Genomic DNA, 12,139 nt, shown 5'->3' with positions numbered 1-12,139 from the left:
GGCTTCTGACGGACCGGCCAAGTGGCTCCAATATCAATATTCCGATCAGCATGTTGCGTCAGTCAGGCGCGTGCCGCCGCCGCTAAAAGGCAGCGGGGCTGTTGTGTGGGCTCAGCTTTGTAGAGAAGATCCACACGAACAAGCATTCAGTGTCATTCTGAATGATTTGCCAGCATCAGACCAATGAAGCCCTGAGCCCGAGCTTTGCTGTATTAAAATAAAGAACTTAACAACTCATGATTTGAACCCCACCTTTGTGATCCCTCACTGGGCTCGTTCTCTATTGAGCTGATGGATTTTTGCTGGATTATCAGTCAGAGAAATTATGCAGCATTGATTGATGCTGTTGCCGTTAATGTGTGTGACTGATGCTGTAAATCTAACGGCAGTCATAATTATTCCGTGCCGGTTTGTTTCTGTTCCGTAATGGGATTGTGGCTGACGACTGTCGCCGAATAGAGATGAATGAAGGCAAACCTGAGTTTTTCTTTTCTCTTCTTTCTTTGCACATACAATTTAGCAAAGTTAATGGTGCACGGGAGCAAGATTGGAGTCCTCTAAATGCAAATAGTCCCATTGTGCAAATGTAAAGCATCTGGGCCGAGGCCAGCACAGCAGCAAGATAAACCCACACCCATTTGTCTTCCACATGATTTAGCACCAGCAGCCTGAATGGTCATTATCATGTTATTCTCCTGCTGTCTGAGGAGGGCAGCTCGACATCACAGCGGCTTGACGGGGTCCATTGCTGCATCTGTCACGTCGGGCGCTTTTGGAGGCGGCCGTCGCTCCTCTGGATGGCGCCGTCCGCGCGACGCCCCGCCGTCGCCGTGCAAAAGTCTGACACAATATTTGGAATCACTTTGTTAAATTATTGATTCGAAGCCAGCGCCTGCTCGCTATGATGCATCAGAGGCCGGGGATGCATGGTTCGTATCAGCCCACAGATGATGACAGTTGGGAGCAGCGTGTGTGCGGGTGAATTACCCAATTAAGGGAACTGTTATCTGTCACTGCGGAAAAAAAACTACCAGCACTTTCTATGTGGCAGCAGGAGCCTTCGAACCTGATTGTGTGTATGAACAGAAGCATGCCGCTTTTTTAGCTTTGTCAGTGTAATTACTTTGGACGCCTGCAGGAAGTGAGTGGTTTTTTTTTTAGGAGTGGGTTTTTTCCCCCTTCTGTCGGAGGCCTGGAAAACCCTCAGAGGAGTCAGTGATTTGAAATGCTGCAGCAGTCAGATTGGATCAGGATTTAAAACATCCGTCTGGCAGGCATGTAGGGACGCTGCAGCGTCGCCGTAGTGACATCTAAGCACTCACATTCCAGTTGATAAAAACAATTGGCATCTGGGCCGCGCTGATGGGCCCACATTCGTCGGCCGCAGGAAGCCTCCTTCCAGACGTGGTTGACTGACAGAGGCAGTGATGTGAGCTGTGTGGTGATGGCGGTGGCGCGAGGGGGGGCTTTGAGAGATTAAAGATGGTTGTGTGTTGGTGTGTTGGTGTGTTTGTGTTGGTGTTGGTGTGCTGAGACGCAGTCCGGCTGCATGTGTGTGGTTTTTCTTTTCTGCACATCATCTCTTCTGACTTTTCAGTGAGGTTTGGTCCTTCATCTAAACGTGAAAGAAGCGTAATCAAAATAAGCACTAGTTGATGTTTGTCCTCACAACATTCACATCACATCAGCTTAATCTCTTTGTGAAGCTGCCAGTGAAACGTGTGCTCAGACACTTGCACTCGCTGGAGGTTGACTTTATGACCGTTCATATGATTTGCTCTGCGCCGACTCCTGAGGGAAATATCTGAGTCTTTAGCCACTAAAATCCTCCTTTGTGGTCACCCAACAGATAATTTTCTGTGGTGTTTTCTTACAACAAGACGCCTGAAGTGGCTGGAAGGAGCGATAGGAACCAATAAAACCAATGCACTAAATGATGCTGGGGAGAACAGAGATACAGCGTACCCCAGCATGGTGGATGTCTTATATAAAATATGAATCTGTGCAGCCTTGGCCTCAAACTGTTCAGAATTCTACTGTCACTTGAACTTGGATTTAGCATTTCACACTAAAAACCGGAGGAAGCATCAACTTGAGCTTTGGGGACTCGCTAGACCTCCTGTGCTTCATTTATTCGACATCAGTATTGATCAATCAGGGCCAGTTCTGGAGCAGAAGCCAAACAGTAGTGCAGCAAGCAGTTAAAAATCAATGTCGCGAATGCTGGAGGACATCCCTGAAATGTTCGCTCACAAAAGTCATTGATTCGTGTTGTTGTTGCAAATCCAGAAATGAGTGGGCGCGAGTCCGTGCGGTTGCTCTGACGCCGGCGGCTCCGTCTCCACCTGTGACCTGCGTGAAACCACGTGGCTGTTATGACGGCTTCCTCCACCGCGCGCGCTCCTCCAGCCCCCGGGGCCCCACAGTAATAGCCCCCCCCTCCGCCCCACGGGCCCCAGAGCTCGCTCTGTGTTGTCTCCACAGCCGATCGACATATTCTCCAGCGTCCTCTTGCTAATCTCCCGGCGACAGAGGACCGGCCGCGATAAATCAGGCTTCGGATGTGGTTCTGTGAATAAAAAAAACACAATCACGACTGCATCACATGCAGCAAATCCCATCATGGGCTGCTTGAGGCGATGACGTATAGATATGATCTGCTGGAATCGTACGCTCTCTCCAGAGGATGGAACTGTATGGATATCATGGCAGTGGCAGGATGTGATTAAAAGGTGGAGTCTGCATAATATTTCTCTGAACCTGCAGCGGTTCAGCATCGCGTTCGTCCAAAAATCAAATGTCTTCTGGGCTCATTCATGTGCTGTTGGTTGGAACGCGTGCCATTATTTTTAGCCACACTCCAGCTGAGTTTAACTTAAGGGGGTAAGGGAGCATGACATAACTTGTTAACGCAGATTATTAGATGCATCTCTGCTTCCGTGCAAAACTATTTTAAGCGGGCAAAAGCTGAAAATCTGCTCGGAGGATTTGTTTTGCGCCGTCTCTTCAGCTCTGTTTCATCACGGGCCGTTGCGTCCGTCCACGATTAGAAGGTACATTTTAATGAGGCAGCTTTGGACCCGAATTCAAAAACAAAAAAGGCAAGTCCCTTTTTTCATGTTATGCAAACAGTCCGTTATTACCCTGTCACAGTCAGTCCTCGGGCTGCGAGTCGATTATAGTTTAAGAGCTCATTATATCGCGTGGGTGACCTCTGCACTGACCTCCCGGTCGTCGTCACGGGCAGCAATTAGGTTTTGTTGTGTTTTGTTACTGTGGATGGCGAGAGGCGGTGAGGAGGATCAAGTGCGTCCTTCCACCCGCATTAATAAACTCAAAATGAAATGTGTGCATTAAGGAACTATTGATTTTCTATTTTCCGCCGCAGGTTTTTACCGTGGATCCTCCTCCTCCCTTGCGTGTTTACAAGTCCTCCACACAAACTGAGCGATGGAAGCTTGAAATATACCTTGCCTACATTTTAGGGAGAATAGAGGATTAGAGCAGCTTTGGCAAATGGACTAAATGTTGCACTAAACCTCTCCATTGTTATTTGCGCTCCGCTCTCTTCAGAAGGCGACAGTCGCAAAAGAGATTCGTGTAAATGAATTCTGCAGGAAACAGAAATCGGTGACTTGACGGGAATCGGCACTACTTTGCTTCCGACGCGTCCGTCTGGCTTTTGACTGCAGCTCCTCCCGTCACGCGGTCCAGCGCTCATCGTCTCAACCTCCCTCCATTTGTGTATCGGGTGCTGAAGTGGACGTGAAGTCTCCGCCTGTCTCGCACCTTTAGGCATTTATAGTTTCCTGGCCCTGCGTGTCCTCAACAATGCTCTGCTACGGCCTGAACTGAGTCAGAACTGGAGGCGCCGCTGCTCTGACTCCATGCGTCCCGTCCAATTAGGCAGCGTGATGGGATCGGATGCTAGGATCCGCTCGTGTTCCCCAGCGGACGCAAGCCGCTGCCATTCCGGCCCCTCGTCCTCTCTGCCGCTCCCTCATTTCCCCCCACTCCTCCAATCTCCCCCTTATTCGCGGTAGTTTTCGCCGTCTGCACTTCGTGAGGTAATGATTCTGCCACTTATTGCCTCCTGACTCAGCAGCTGCTTTTTTTTGGGGGGGGGACGCTCAGTCTCCTCTCCCGTCTAATTAAGTTCAGCGGAGGCTTCCAGCCAGTTTTAATGGCGTCAAGGGGGAAAAGCTCTGTCAGTCACTAGCTTGAATCCAGCCACTCAGTGAGTTTTACTCCGCACAACAAAGGACGACAGGTTGAGGAGGTAAAGCACGTGGAACGGACTTTATTTTAAGAAAGAAATCAACACACGGTGCCGATTTGAGCATATGGCTGCTTTAAACCCAAGTGGAACTAATCTGTCTACCCAGCACTCACACCAATAAGGCCCGTCACATATTACCGTTAAACTGACACCAATGCAGACAGCAGCCGTGCTAAGCAGGATATTAGCTGCCGTCTTCTTCGGCTCCTGTTTATTTTTACGCCGCGTGCACGCGTGACAAGGTTAGATAAGCTCGCGCCAGTTCGTCAACGCGCCCCCCCCCCCCCCCGGTGACAGAACCGGGCTGTGACGACCGGGCCTCGCGGCTCCAGGCGGTGTTAAAACAGCATCCTCCGCTCATTAGCCGCGACGCTGGCCGGGGCCGACCTGCCTCGCGCACGCACGCGCGCACGCGCGCGCTCGCGCCAGCACCCCGGGAGAGACGGCGCGTGGCTGCCCTCTGCGACGCCGCGACTTGCGTTCCCATCAATTAATCACGGTTCACCCGGCGGAGCGTCCGCCGCGGGTCACCGCCTTTGTCGTTTCTCAGCGGAGTCGTGTTTTCAAACAGCTCTTCCTTTGGCGCGCCCTACTGAGGTTAATCTATTTTACCTTTTCATTTTTAAGTTTTTTTTTTGGACAACATTACATAAGAGACTTGGAGAACACCGATTTCCAGCTCATTTTAATCTCACCGCGGCCCAGACTTCTCCTCCCGCCGCAGCGGCCGCTTTGTGCTTCTCACCGGGCGCACTGATAATCACCACCAGCCCACTTTTACTGCGTTCACTTCATCTCATCCAAATCCGCGGGTTTTTAATTAATTCCATTGCATGCAGCACCTTACGTCGTTCGCCATTTATTGCCGAGGGCTTTTCATTTTCCAAATTACCTCGCCGAGCATCTCCGTAACATATTGTTGATTCTTGCTGCATATTAAAAACGCTGCTTGCTACTAAATCCAGCCAGTTAGTCTTTTAGCTTAATTGGGTTTGTAAATTGCCACCAGTGCATAGCATAGTGTAGCTTAGCTGCTATGTTTCTCCAGGTTCATCCGTGTTACTTGTCTGTGCTGTGATTTATTATTTATTCTCTGCCACTTGATGCTAATGGTGCAGCTCAACAGTGTCGAGCTCCCGGGTTCTGATTTGATGGGAACTGTGGAACAGGTCCAACATCAGGCCTCAGATGCCTGGCAGGGTCTTTGCTGGATCACAGGGGCCCTACACTTACAGTGTGTTCGCTTTGCTATCTATTTATCTGTGATCTACATTTGCTACTTGGACCAAAAAGCTAAATAATAGGCTTTTGCTGCACTTCTGTTGATTGTCTAGTGATCTTGAATCAGAGCAATCGTTCTTCCTGTCAATCAGTCCAGTTTGAATACTGGATGATTTCTCCACTGGTACAGAGCAGCCGTTACCATGGCGTCACTCATGAAACAAAATGGTGCTGGTTCTGGACTCATAATGGTTCTTAAAAAACAGAAAAGGTTCACATTCAGATGAAATTACACTTCATCTAATTGAATGCATACCTGTTCCCTGAGTGTTGATTGGATTACTTCCCGTTCAGTAGCGCTGAGGCGGTGCTTTGCGGCGTTTGCCGTCTGATGACAGGGCTTCTTCGGGGGGAAGCGCTTCACGTCTCTTCCGACCGTACGCCGTGCGGGAGCCGGCGGAGACAAAGCTGCTGTCAGGCCGAATCTTTTATCCCGTGCGAATTAATTTCGTCTGGCTTTACGCACACACGGGTTCTGCTGAGAGCAGGTGGTTGTCGACCGCAGTGAGGACGACGGCTGCAGCTCCGCCAGACTTCCGATATTTCCTTTGACATCCCATGTTCCCTGAGAGGCGAGCGCTAATAGCTGGGCTTTCAGACTCCGACGCGGATCGTGATCAAAGCTTTTAACTTCAAACCGAGGTTGATGATCCTAGTTTACGTTAAACAAATACCTTCCTTCAATTCAATATCACCTTTACATCAGTAATGTAAATGACTGAAAGGCACTTTCACTGTAGGTCGGCGGCATTGCAGGAAAGCACTGGGGCAGTTCTAGTGTCACATAATGATGTGTCTTCACCATCACAGAGTGTGAAGCGTTTTCATCTCTTCTCGCTCCTTCACACCTACTTTCCTCTCTTGCTTCTGTCTGCAGTGACTGTGTTGCCACTCTGTTGAGACTGGAAATCATTTCCTATGTCTGTCTCTGAACTCTGACTCCTCTCCACTCTAATGAGTCAGTGGCCGGTATCATTTGCCATGGAGGGATGTAAGCGGTGACGTGATGAATGAAGCTGAAGCCGGGGTCAGACTGGAGGCGCTGGTAGATGTGATACCTGCGGTACCTTTGAACAGCTGGCTGATTCCAGATGTGCTGCGCTAACCAGCACCACTGTGTTTCCAGTCCTATTATCTAACTTCAGGGGGGTCATTTAATGTATTTATGCTCCTTGTGCTCATGCCGGTTTTTTTAAGTAAAAATTGCACCATTTAAATGCTGTTTCAAAGGTCAAAAACGAATTTGGAACAACCAGCACCTTGAATCATGAACTACCGGATCCAAACTAAACATAAATTAGGAAGATGGAGCTCACAGATAGGGGGAAATAAAAATGGCTTTCCTCCTTTCTGTCTGAGCCTGTAACTTTTTCTGTCTTCGTAACTAGTTCATGCTGTGATGTTTGCGTCCGTCACTCTTTCTTGTTCTCTCTTCGCTCCGTTCACTGTCATCAGCTGGATCCAGATGCGTCTGTTCATCTTTGATGCTGCTCCTGTTTTCTGGTCTTCAAACCCGGCCTTCTCTTCCCTCTGTTCTCCCCTCCTCGGTCCTGTTTCCCCCACTCACCCTGATAAATTATGCAGCGTATTTCACTTTGATGCGGGACTAATTGCTCCACTTCTACGTGCGGATCTTTAACAAGCCAGGAAAAACAAGACACATTTTTAGGAAAAGTGTTAACAATGTAACGTCATGTGGCAAACTTCGGTTCCCTGAGCTAATGATTAAGTAAAAGAGCTACAAAAAACTGCTGTAATTAGTACAAAATAGCTGCAAGAGAACGTTGAAACAAACCACCACCAGTGGATGTTGACAGCCAGTCTTCACTACTGTACATTTGAGGCACTTTGCCCTCCAGGCACCGCGCTCGTTGACTCCACTCAGACTTGTCAGCGGAGTGAATTAGGAAATACAGCAATGTTTAGGGATATTGTCGGCTGGAGCCGCTGCGGGCGTGCGGGGCGTTCTGGTGTCCAGATAGCCGCTAACGATGCTGTTATCTGCAGCTGAAAGCCTGATTAGCCTGACGGATGCAGCAAACATTGCCAGGCTCTCTTTAGCCGGACTAACTCAGCGTGCACGGATCTGTGTGTGGGGAGGAAGGGGAGTGGATCCGTTTGTTGGCTACGCTGATGCGGAGACTTAGAGACCTTCGTTTCCCCGCTGTGCCCTCAGCTGAACTCACCGCCACCAAACAGTGAGTCAGGCCAGCATTGTGTGTGGGAGGTGGGGAAGTCACGCTTAATCTCCGCATCTTCTCATCCGGCTCTGCCTCTAAAATGTTTTGCTGTATTGCCGGTGGTCAGTAGGAGGAATTTGGTTTGAAGCTCGACTGATGATGATGATGATGAAGGATGTCACAAGTCTTAACAGTCCCTAAATAGGAGCAGTAGGTGTGTTTAACTTGAAGCATGTCAGGCCTGTGGTGGTTCTGTGGTGGCCTGTTTGTGTGGACACAGTTACTGCAGTTTTCCCGTGGCCTCAGCGAAACGACCAAGGCATTTGTAATCTGTTCCGACACTTAAAAACAAGCCGTCTTTGCATTTTTCCGACACGTGACCTTTTAGGGCCGCGTGAATAATACACACACAGCACGTCCGAAGCAGCTGTGGATGCAGCGTGCGATAATTATAGGGCACGAGGTGGATGATGGGAATAGGCCAACAAAGTGTGTGACGCTATTTGTGTGTGAAAGTCTATAAACATGGATTATGGAGTTGAGAGTGTGAAACCGGCACCGGCCGAATGTTCTGATCGGTCAAGCGGTGAGAAACGCCCTGTTGTGTTGTCTGTCTTGCGTCATGCGATGCGTGTGTGCGTTCACACCAGAGCGGAGGCTGTGCGTCCGTGAGGCCCAAACCCTGATCCGGGCCCGTCCGCTGCCCGGCGCGGCGACCCCTGTCCACGGCCGGCTCCCCCATCTCACTCCAGCAGCTCTCTCTCTCTCCTTGTTAACCACCTCCCCCGCCTGCACTTGATTTCCTCTCCTTATGCGCTCTCCGCCTCTTGTCTCACGTTTTCCCCCGTCTTGATTGTGCTTCGCCCTCTGTTTCATCAAGTCATCGCTCTCATCCCTTCTCCTCCTCTGCTGCGCTGCCTCTCTGCCGTATTGGTGTTGTTTGGCCCTGCTCGGGAATTTTCAGCTCCTGCCCACCGACGAGGATTCTCACAGTTTCTGTTGATTGCTGCGGTTTTTAACTCCCCCTGTCCCTCTCTGGTTGTTTCGCTCTCTCTGTGCAGATTGTAGGCTGGACGGAGCACGATCGCTCTCTCTGTGCCAGATTGTAGGCTGGACGGAGCACGTGGGTTGTTTGACACTGCACACAAAGCTATGAAAAATGACCACATGTACAAATATAATTGGATGTATTATTTGCACACACACACACACACACACACACACACACACACACACACACACACACACACACACACACACACACACACACACACTGTACACGCACGTAATTGAGAAAGCAGCTGTTAAACAGACAAGGAGCCGGTGTTTCTGTACGTGGCTGCACCGATAGGTCAGAGAGATGGACACGCAGGCAGGAAGCTACATTCATGCCATTATCACATTCATGCAGCACGGGAGCCGATGAGTTCTGTACCGGTGGAGGCAGCGGAACTAATGATCGGCAAAGAGCTGCTTCATGCGACATGAATGCATTCGATCACACAGAGCACACGACTTCGCCGGGCTTTTAGTCGCCCCTGAACAGTTGTGGCTGAGAACTTGTCTGCTTTTGGTCAAATCCACAGCAAAACGGTTCAGTCTCTTTGGGAAGCGAAGGGAAACGTCTCCGGGTTCTGTCATTAAGCAATTACGTTATGCAAGGTGGGAGGTGGGTGTGGAAACGTTCCCTTGTGTCTCACGCTGCAGCTCCTGGGAGCGGCACAGTGTGCGTTTGTCTTGAGCTCCATTGGATTTTATTTATAAAGCAGGTCTCAACACGAGGGCTGAATGGCAAACGAAGAGCATCCCTCGACAGACTGAGAAACAGAGGCTCATCCCATCTCTGCACATCTACAGTACTCACACCAGCCTCGGAATGTTGACTCAGGCTGGAGAGATCACGAAGCTGCACTTTCTCAAGCTTCTTCTCCTCCATGCGGACGATTTTACTGCTACTCTGTATGAACTATACGCCGAGGCCTTTGAGCGCAAGAGCTGCCGGGCAGAATGATAAACCATGGCAACGCCGCCGCGAGCAACAGAGAAATAAAGTCAGCCAAGTAATAACTTGTTAAGTGGTTTGAGAAGTCCAATAAAACATGGGTACTCCCCAAGCGAACACATTTAGTTGGTCAAAATAGCGGTAAAAGCAGAATCAGGCCTCAGGTATTTGACAGATTTATAATGTAAAATGGTTGTTATAGAATCACTGGAGCCTGTGTAGCTGCTGAGACACCGACCGTCGGCCTCCGGTCCTAATAACGGGTTCACGGCAGCAGCAGCAGCTACAGAACCGGACTCCACTGTGGTGAAGCTGCATTTGAATCCATAGATTATTTGCTCACACGTGCTTGTTAATTTATTCCGACGCACGCGGCGGCTGAAGGAACAACATGCGGCGGAACCGCACTCGCGTTTCTGCTCCGCAGCTCGACAGAGCGAGCTGCACTTGTTTCGTGCTGCTGTCAGACAAAAAGCACATTGTTAAAATTGAATGCGACTTGAAAAGCAGCTTAATGGATAGAAACCGACTCACGGAGGCCTGGGGAGGAGCCGTCCACGCCGCTGAGAGACGCGCCGTCGCGTCTGTTGTCACGTTTAGGGTTTGAAAGCATACGCTGTAACACTTAGAGGTTCAGAGGCTGGTGATGCAGCTTAATCACAGCAAACGGCAGAGACACACACACACACTGACTCAAATGGATTTTTCCTTATTGTGGACGATGTAAGAGTAAAACGCAGAAGCATGTCGATTGATTGGTTCTCAGGACCAGTCAATCATTGCAAGTTGCTTTGACCCTCTGTTCTGGTGTATTTCTGTGGGGGGTTTGTGTGTTCTCACTGTGTCTGGGTGAGTTTTCCAAACATGTGCAAGATGAATATAGTCTCTTAATTGCGTGTGAGTGTGTGTGTGTGTACATGTGTGGCCTTGTGATGGACTGGACTCCTGTCCTGTGTAAGCCCCGCCTCCCTCCTGATTGACAGCTGGGACAACCTCCCGTACGTCTGCAACCCTTGTGAGGAATAAGCAATAGAAGACTGCGAGTGAGCGCGGATGTGTTAGATCACATATTTTTGTGGGAATCCGTATAAATAATATTTTTCAACACCTGCCACTTTCACTTTATGTTAAGAACCTTATGTTTTTATGAAACATAGTTCACTGCACATATCTTCCCTTCTAAAAGTGACTGGAGTTTTATTTTAGGACTCGCAGAGTCACTTTTTTATGTTTAATCATGGGTCAGGACTCAGTGTTCGGTCCTCTTTGCCTTTTATAAGTTTGGCCTGAACCGAAATTGTGTATTTGACGATGATTTACAATTTAAAAAATGAGTCCCAGTGGGAAATAGCTCTGCCTTGTTACAGCTGCTCTCTTTTCAGAATGGAAGGAAAATGTGTGGAAAAATCCACAAATGACTCATTGAGAACAAGAAATACAACTAAAGATGGGGCAGTAATTGTCAGGGTCAGGATGTACCGTAGCGCCGAGAGCGGCGGGGACGTAAATAATGACATGAATAATGTTAATGGCGGCAGCGTAGTGGAGGGAACGCTGGAATGACCGCTGGGAAGCGAACGCATCGATCAGCGTCTGGCCGGACGTGCACGCGTGCAGTGGGTGGGAGGCGTCGGGAGCCTCCTCCTCTCAGCGTGGACGCGACCCCGGGGCCGAGCATGCTGGGTAATTACATTAACTTTGGTATCAGTCACAGGGACGCCTGCAACATGCAGCATGAGCCCATCGGCCTGTGGTGAAAGAACGAGGTGCAGCTTGATGTGGTGCAGTTCTATACGACTGCTGATTCTCCAACTTTGTAGACGTTCATCTCTCTCTAACTTTGCTTTTATTTAATTTCTTTTAGATTTTTGTGCTTTTCCTGATGTTGGATTTATTATCTACCTTTGATACTGGTTGTTTTGCCCTCCAGTGGTTTTCTGGCCGTGGATTTTACCTTTACCTTAACATTCTCTTTGCTTCTGGCTTACATGCAGATCCTTTTAAATATGAACCTGATGAAACAAAGGCAATGCCAATTAAAACTGAATATTTAGTGACATTTCCTAAACAACTCCTGTACAATTAGTCCAATTAGCAGTCGGACATGTTCTACTAAGGAGGAGACTGATCTCACTTCATCGTCATCAGAATTTGGCTGATGTGGGACTAAATATGTCTGACAGCATGCTTCATTGACTCTCTGGGTGTGAGTGATGCTGCTGATGAATTCGCTGTTACACTGGAAGGCCAGTGTGTTGAATCAGCACCTCTCTCTCTGGCTGCGTTGCTCTAATATCCCGCCGGCTGAGGAGCCGCCTGCTGGACGGACTTCCCGCTGCCGGCGGTCGCTCGTCTGCTTCCTCCCACCCTCCCCGGTGTCTCTCCCCTCCGTCTCAC

General features: G+C 49.3%; 1 protein-coding gene across 2 annotated transcripts in view; it reads left to right on the top strand.

Annotated features, from left to right (window-relative positions):
• Positions 1-12,139, top strand: part of kif5ab (kinesin family member 5A, b) — a 41,687-nt gene that overhangs the window by 881 nt on the left and 28,667 nt on the right. The window lies entirely within an intron of this gene.

This window comes from Betta splendens, chromosome 5, assembly GCF_900634795.4.
Source record: "Betta splendens chromosome 5, fBetSpl5.4, whole genome shotgun sequence".
In the NCBI taxonomy this organism is placed as follows: Eukaryota; Metazoa; Chordata; class Actinopteri; order Anabantiformes; family Osphronemidae; genus Betta; species Betta splendens.
Note: the sequence above shows the minus strand (reverse complement) of the source record. Positions and strands in the feature narration are given on the sequence as shown.